This window comes from Schistocerca americana, unplaced genomic scaffold (assembly GCF_021461395.2).
Source record: "Schistocerca americana isolate TAMUIC-IGC-003095 unplaced genomic scaffold, iqSchAmer2.1 HiC_scaffold_324, whole genome shotgun sequence".
NCBI lineage: Eukaryota > Metazoa > Arthropoda > Insecta > Orthoptera > Acrididae > Schistocerca > Schistocerca americana.
The window spans coordinates 140001-147500 of record NW_025726043.1 but is presented as its reverse complement, the minus strand read 5'-3'; the positions used below and the strand labels follow the sequence as shown (position 1 = coordinate 147500).

Here is a 7500-nt window from a genome sequence, read left to right as displayed (position 1 = left end):
TCAACAAACCGGGCCCCCCCCCCCCCCAAGTGCCTTAACCTAACCCGTATTGTACCTTAACCTAACCCGTATTGTACCTTAACCTAACCCGTATTGTACCTTAACCTAACCCGTATTGTACCTTAACCTAACCCGTATTGTACCTTAACCTAACCCGTATTGTACCTTAACCTAACCCATATTGTACCTTAACCTAACCCATATTGTACCTTAACCTAACCCATATTGTACCTTAACCTAACCCATATTGTACCTTAACCTAACCCATATTGTACCTTAACCTAACCCATATTGTACCTTAACCTAACCCATATTGTACCTTAACCTAACCCATATTGTACCTTAACCTAACCCATATTGTACCTTAACCTAACCCATGTTGCGCCTTAACCTAACCCATGTTGCGCCTTAACCTAACCCATGTTGCGCCTTAACCTAACCCATGTTGCGCCTTAACCTAACCCATGTTGCGCCTTAACCTAACCCATGTTGCGCCTTAACCTAACCCATGTTGCGCCTTAACCTAACCCATGTTGCGCCTTAACCTAACCCATGTTGCGCCTTAACCTAACCCATGTTGCGCCTTAACCTAACCCATGTTGCGCCTTAACCTAACCCATGTTGCGCCTTAACCTAACCCATGTTGCGCCTTAACCTAACCTATGTTGCGCCTTAACCTAACCTATGTTGCGCCTTAACCTAACCTATGTTGCGCCTTAACCTAACCTATGTTGCGCCTTAACCTAACCTATGTTGCGCCTTAACCTAACCTATGTTGCGCCTTAACCTAACCTATGTTGCGCCGTAACCTAACCTATGTTGCGCCGTAACCTAACCTATGTTGCGCCATAACCTAACCTATGTTGCGCCTTAACCTAACCTATGTTGCGCCTTAACCTAACCTATGTTGCGCCTTAACCTAACCTATGTTGCGCCTTAACCTAACCTATGTTGCGCCTTAACCTAACCTATGTTGCGCCTTAACCTAACCTATGTTGCGCCTTAACCTAACCTATGTTGCGCCTTAACCTAACCTATGTTGCGCCTTAACCTAACCTATGTTGCGCCTTAACCTAACCTATGTTGCGCCTTAACCTAACCTATGTTGCGCCGTAACCTAACCTATGTTGCGCCTTAACCTAACCTATGTTGCGCCTTAACCTAACCTATGTTGCGCCGTAACCTAACCTATGTTGCGCCTTAACCTAACCTATGTTGCGCCTTAACCTAACCTATGTTGCGCCTTAACCTAACCTATGTTGCGCCTTAACCTAACCTATGTTGCGCCTTAACCTAACCTATGTTGCGCCTTAACCCAACACACGTTGGGCCTTAACCCAACACACGTTGGGCCTTAACCCAACACACGTTGGGCCTTAACCCAACACACGTTGGGCCTTAACCCAACACACGTTGGGCCTTAACCCAACACACGTTGGGCCTTAACCCAACACACGTTGGGCCTTAACCCAACACACGTTGGGCCTTAACCCAACACACGTTGGGCCTTAACCCAACACACGTTGGGCCTTAACCCAACACACGTTGGGCCTTAACCCAACACACGTTGGGCCTTAACCCAACACACGTTGGGCCTTAACCCAACACACGTTGGGCCTTAACCCAACACACGTTGGGCCTTAACCCAACACACGTTGGGCCTTAACCCAACACACGTTGGGCCTTAACCCAACACACGTTGGGCCTTAACCCAACACACGTTGGGCCTTAACCTGCTCTGTAATTGTCATACGACGCGTTAAATTAGTGTAGTGTTGCCTAACTGCAACCCCCGCAATATAGTTTGCTACTCGCACTGCCCGGTCCCCAGAGTATCGCTTCATGTTAAACACCTTGCAGCTATACACTGTAATGCGGATGGCGGCAGGACGTACATGCTCAATGCCCTTCGCAGTTGTTCATTGGCATTCGCATGGCGAAGCACAGCCTACGTTGTGGTACGGCTTGTGGCAACTGTCCGCTGATGTTGTACGTCCAAATCACACACTGTACCGCACATTGGTCCTCATGTACTGAATGATACATCGTGGTACATGTGTGACCGTACCACGACTGCGCCAACAACGGCGAACCATACGGTCCAAATATTGTGCACTCAGCTACGTGTCGTCTCCCTATAAGAGCTGGATTGCAGTATGGTATGCCGTGGATGGCGATCAGCATGAGCCGTCTGTTGATGTAGTGGCGCGTGTTGTCAGACGTAGTCGTCTCTTCTCACACACCGTGATAGCATGGTGCACTGCGTTCCACATCTGCGACATGCGACAGAGGCCGGTTGACAGTCGTTCGCGCAATGGACATCGCATACGTACGGGGGCCACCTTCCACGTGTTCGCGAAGCGTGCACATGTTGTTGCGTGTATGTGGGCAGACATAGTGTGTCGTGACACCTGACACAGGCATGCAACAATCGTTGAATTTGCAAATGGCGATGGACGTCTACGTTTGCTGGTGACGTTACGCAAATGAAGAACTGGTAAACCGTTGTGGTGCGGTTGTTCTCGCTAGAGGTGAATCAGTGATGGCGACGATCGGTTGAGCTACCAACCGGTTGTTTCAGCGATACCCACCATGCCCACGAACGTGAATGGCATGTGGGTGTGAAGCGATACGCGGCGGTGGCTGGGTGGGACCGTCCCCGGCCGGTGAGGGGGGGCCTTCCGGCGTGCTGGCCGCGCGGTGCGTGGGCGCACGCGCTACAGCCGGCTGGTGGGGGCGGCCAGTGGCAGGCGCGCCGGCCGACGGAGGCGGCAGGCGGCGCAGCTGCGCGCCGGCGCACCCTGCACGCGGCGCCGTGCGGCCAAAGTAGGTCCTCGCGGGCCCGGTGCGAAGCGCGGTGGACATCTGCAGTGTGCTGGTCCGATTGAGGACTGTGTGCGCTGAGGATGCGCCGCCGCCCGGCGCTCGGCGCCGCGACGCCGTCTGCTGCTCGGTCGCCTCTGCGGTTCTCGCAGGTGGATTGTATCGCAGCTGTGCGGACGTGTTGGCGCGTGCGCTGTGCTGGGAGAGTTCGCTTCGGCACCCAAGTGGGGCTTTTGTCCTTCTGTGGCGCTGGCGTTGGAGCTGCCGGCCACCGTAGGTGGCGCGTGTTGTCTCCCGCCGGCAATGCCACGACAGCACGCTCCCGGGCCTCTGTCGGCAGCGGCAAGCTCAGTTGGGAGCACGGGTGGTCGCACCTAAAGCGTCTACTCGCCAAACTCCGGGCGATTGCGCCTCTCTCGAACCCGACCAAGTACTTAGGACGGCGCTGCGCGCCGCCGGGACCTGAGAGGGTTTCGAGGTGTATTGTGCAGGGGAGCTCAGCCTCCTCCTGTTTGCAGAATAATTGAGCGGACGCTTGCGTGTTCGCGCGGGCCCCCGGGACACACTCCCGGGCGGCCGGCTGCTCAGCTCTAGTTGACGCAGCTCCCTGGTTGATCCTGCCAGTAGTCATATGCTTGTCTCAAAGATTAAGCCATGCATGTCTCAGTACAAGCCGCATTAAGGTGAAACCGCGAATGGCTCATTAAATCAGTTATGGTTCCTTAGATCGTACCCACGTTACTTGGATAACTGTGGTAATTCTAGAGCTAATACATGCAAACAGAGTCCCGACCAGAGATGGAAGGGACGCTTTTATTAGATCAAAACCAATCGGTCGGCTCGTCCGGTCCGTTTGCCTTGGTGACTCTGAATAACTTTGGGCTGATCGCACGGTCCTCGTACCGGCGACGCATCTTTCAAATGTCTGCCTTATCAACTGTCGATGGTAGGTTCTGCGCCTACCATGGTTGTAACGGGTAACGGGGAATCAGGGTTCGATTCCGGAGAGGGAGCCTGAGAAACGGCTACCACATCCAAGGAAGGCAGCAGGCGCGCAAATTACCCACTCCCGGCACGGGGAGGTAGTGACGAAAAATAACGATACGGGACTCATCCGAGGCCCCGTAATCGGAATGAGTACACTTTAAATCCTTTAACGAGTATCTATTGGAGGGCAAGTCTGGTGCCAGCAGCCGCGGTAATTCCAGCTCCAATAGCGTATATTAAAGTTGTTGCGGTTAAAAAGCTCGTAGTTGGATTTGTGTCCCACGCTGTTGGTTCACCGCCCGTCGGTGTTTAACTGGCATGTATCGTGGGACGTCCTGCCGGTGGGGCGAGCTGAAGGCGTGCGACGCGCCTCGTGCGTGCTCGTGCGTCCCGAGGCGGACCCCGTTGCAATCCTACCAGGGTGCTCTTGAGTGAGTGTCTCGGTGGGCCGGCACGTTTACTTTGAACAAATTAGAGTGCTTAAAGCAGGCAAGCCCGCCTGAATACTGTGTGCATGGAATAATGGAATAGGACCTCGGTTCTATTTTGTTGGTTTTCGGAACCCGAGGTAATGATTAATAGGGACAGGCGGGGGCATTCGTATTGCGACGTTAGAGGTGAAATTCTTGGATCGTCGCAAGACGAACAGAAGCGAAAGCATTTGCCAAGTATGTTTTCATTAATCAAGAACGAAAGTTAGAGGTTCGAAGGCGATCAGATACCGCCCTAGTTCTAACCATAAACGATGCCAGCCAGCGATCCGCCGCAGTTCCTCCGATGACTCGGCGGGCAGCCTCCGGGAAACCAAAGCTTTTGGGTTCCGGGGGAAGTATGGTTGCAAAGCTGAAACTTAAAGGAATTGACGGAAGGGCACCACCAGGAGTGGAGCCTGCGGCTTAATTTGACTCAACACGGGAAACCTCACCAGGCCCGGACACCGGAAGGATTGACAGATTGATAGCTCTTTCTTGATTCGGTGGGTGGTGGTGCATGGCCGTTCTTAGTTGGTGGAGCGATTTGTCTGGTTAATTCCGATAACGAACGAGACTCTAGCCTGCTAACTAGTCGCGTGACATCCTTCGTGCTGTCAGCGATTACTTTTCTTCTTAGAGGGACAGGCGGCTTCTAGCCGCACGAGATTGAGCAATAACAGGTCTGTGATGCCCTTAGATGTTCTGGGCCGCACGCGCGCTACACTGAAGGAATCAGCGTGTCTTCCTAGGCCGAAAGGTCGGGGTAACCCGCTGAACCTCCTTCGTGCTAGGGATTGGGGCTTGCAATTGTTCCCCATGAACGAGGAATTCCCAGTAAGCGCGAGTCATAAGCTCGCGTTGATTACGTCCCTGCCCTTTGTACACACCGCCCGTCGCTACTACCGATTGAATGATTTAGTGAGGTCTTCGGACTGGTACGCGGCATTGACTCTGTCGTTGCCGATGCTACCGGAAAGATGACCAAACTTGATCATTTAGAGGAAGTAAAAGTCGTAACAAGGTTTCCGTAGGTGAACCTGCGGAAGGATCATTACCGACTAGACTGCATGTCTTTCGATGTGCGTGTCGTGTCGCGCAACACGCTACCTGTACGGCTCGCAGTAGCCGTGCGCCGCGTGCGGAACCACGCGTGCTTCTCAAAACTAACGCCAATGTTGTGTGGTACGAGCGCTGAAGCGCTGGAGCGGCTGGCCTGCGGCACCTGGCGCCTGGCGCCGGTTTTGAATGACTTTCGCCCGACTGCCTGTCCGCTCCGGTGTGGAGCCGTACGACGCCCATCGGCCGTGAGGCCGTTGGACACAGAACGCTTGAACAGGGGCCGCCACACGCCTACGTCCCGCCTATGCAACTGTCTTGAAAGAGACAGTGTAAACTAAGAAAAGATCACCCAGGACGGTGGATCACTCGGCTCGTGGGTCGATGAAGAACGCAGCAAATTGCGCGTCGACATGTGAACTGCAGGACACATGAACATCGACGTTTCGAACGCACATTGCGGTCCATGGATTCCGTTCCCGGGCCACGTCTGGCTGAGGGTCGGCTACGTATACTGAAGCGCGCGGCGTTTGCCCCGCTTCGCAGACCTGGGAGCGTCGCGGCCGCCTGTGGGGCCGGCCGCGCCTCCTTAAACGTGCGATGCGCGCCCGTCGCCTGGCGGTTCGCATACCGGTACTTACTCGGTAGCGTGCACAGCCGGCTGGCGGTGTGGCGTGCGACACCTCGTACAACGACCTCAGAGCAGGCGAGACTACCCGCTGAATTTAAGCATATTACTAAGCGGAGGAAAAGAAACTAACAAGGATTCCCCCAGTAGCGGCGAGCGAACAGGGAAGAGTCCAGCACCGAACCCCGCAGGCTGCCGCCTGTCGTGGCATGTGGTGTTTGGGAGGGTCCACTACCCCGACGCCTCGCGCCGAGCCCAAGTCCAACTTGAATGAGGCCACGGCCCGTAGAGGGTGCCAGGCCCGTAGCGGCCGGTGCGAGCGTCGGCGGGACCTCTCCTTCGAGTCGGGTTGCTTGAGAGTGCAGCTCCAAGTGGGTGGTAAACTCCATCTGAGACTAAATATGACCACGAGACCGATAGCGAACAAGTACCGTGAGGGAAAGTTGAAAAGAACTTTGAAGAGAGAGTTCAAAAGTACGTGAAACCGTTCTGGGGTAAACGTGAGAAGTCCGAAAGGTCGAACGGGTGAGATTCACGCCCATCCGGCCACTGGCCTCCGCCCTCGGCAGATGGGGCCGGCCGCCCGCGCGGAGCAATCCGCGGCGGGGTCGTGTCCGGTTGCCTTTCCACTCGCCGCGGGGTGGGGCCGTTCCGGTGTGCGGTGGGCCGCACTTCTCCCCTAGTAGGACGTCGCGACCCGCTGGGTGCCGGCCTACGGCCCGGGTGCGCAGCCTGTCCTTCCGCGGGCCTCGGTTCGCGTCTGTTGGGCAGAGCCCCGGTGTCCTGGCTGGCTGCCCGGCGGTATATCTGGAGGAGTCGATTCGCCCCTTTGGGCGCTCGGGCTCCCGGCAAGCGCGCGCGGTTCTTCCCGGATGACGGACCTACCTGGCCCGGCCCCGGACCCGCGCCGCTGTTGGCTCGGGATGCTCTCGGGCGGAATAATCGCTCCCGTCAGCGGCGCTTCAGCTTTGGACAATTTCACGACCCGTCTTGAAACACGGACCAAGGAGTCTAACATGTGCGCGAGTCATTGGGCTGTACGAAACCTAAAGGCGTAATGAAAGTGAAGGTCTCGCCTTGCGCGGGCCGAGGGAGGATGGGGCTTCCCCGCCCTTCACGGGGCGGCGGCCTCCGCACTCCCGGGGCGTCTCGTCCTCATTGCGAGGTGAGGCGCACCTAGAGCGTACACGTTGGGACCCGAAAGATGGTGAACTATGCCTGGCCAGGACGAAGTCAGGGGAAACCCTGATGGAGGTCCGTAGCGATTCTGACGTGCAAATCGATCGTCGGAGCTGGGTATAGGGGCGAAAGACTAATCGAACCATCTAGTAGCTGGTTCCCTCCGAAGTTTCCCTCAGGATAGCTGGTGCTCGTACGAGTCTCATCCGGTAAAGCGAATGATTAGAGGCCTTGGGGCCGAAACGACCTCAACCTATTCTCAAACTTTAAATGGGTGAGATCTCCGGCTTGCTTGATATGCTGAAGCCGCGAGCAAACGACTCGGATCGGAGTGCCAAGTGGGCCACTTTTGGT

At 55.6% G+C, this 7500-nt stretch overlaps 3 non-coding genes across 3 annotated transcripts in view; all 3 read left to right on the top strand.

Moving 5' to 3' along the window:
- The first annotated feature begins 3427 nt into the window (after nucleotides 1–3427).
- On the top strand, nucleotides 3428–5337 carry LOC124580021. Its single transcript, XR_006973138.1, has one exon. It is a non-coding gene; the product is annotated as a small subunit ribosomal RNA (ribosomal RNA).
- Nucleotides 5338–5688: 351 nt separating this feature from the next.
- LOC124580007 lies at nucleotides 5689–5843 on the top strand. Its single transcript, XR_006973126.1, has one exon. It is a non-coding gene; the product is annotated as a 5.8S ribosomal RNA (ribosomal RNA).
- Nucleotides 5844–6031: 188 nt separating this feature from the next.
- The window catches only part of LOC124580032, a 4222-nt gene continuing 2753 nt past the window's right edge, over nucleotides 6032–7500 (top strand). Inside the window, exon 1 of the ribosomal RNA XR_006973148.1 lies at nucleotides 6032–7500. This exon is cut by the window's right edge and continues 2753 nt beyond it. This is a non-coding gene — a ribosomal RNA (large subunit ribosomal RNA).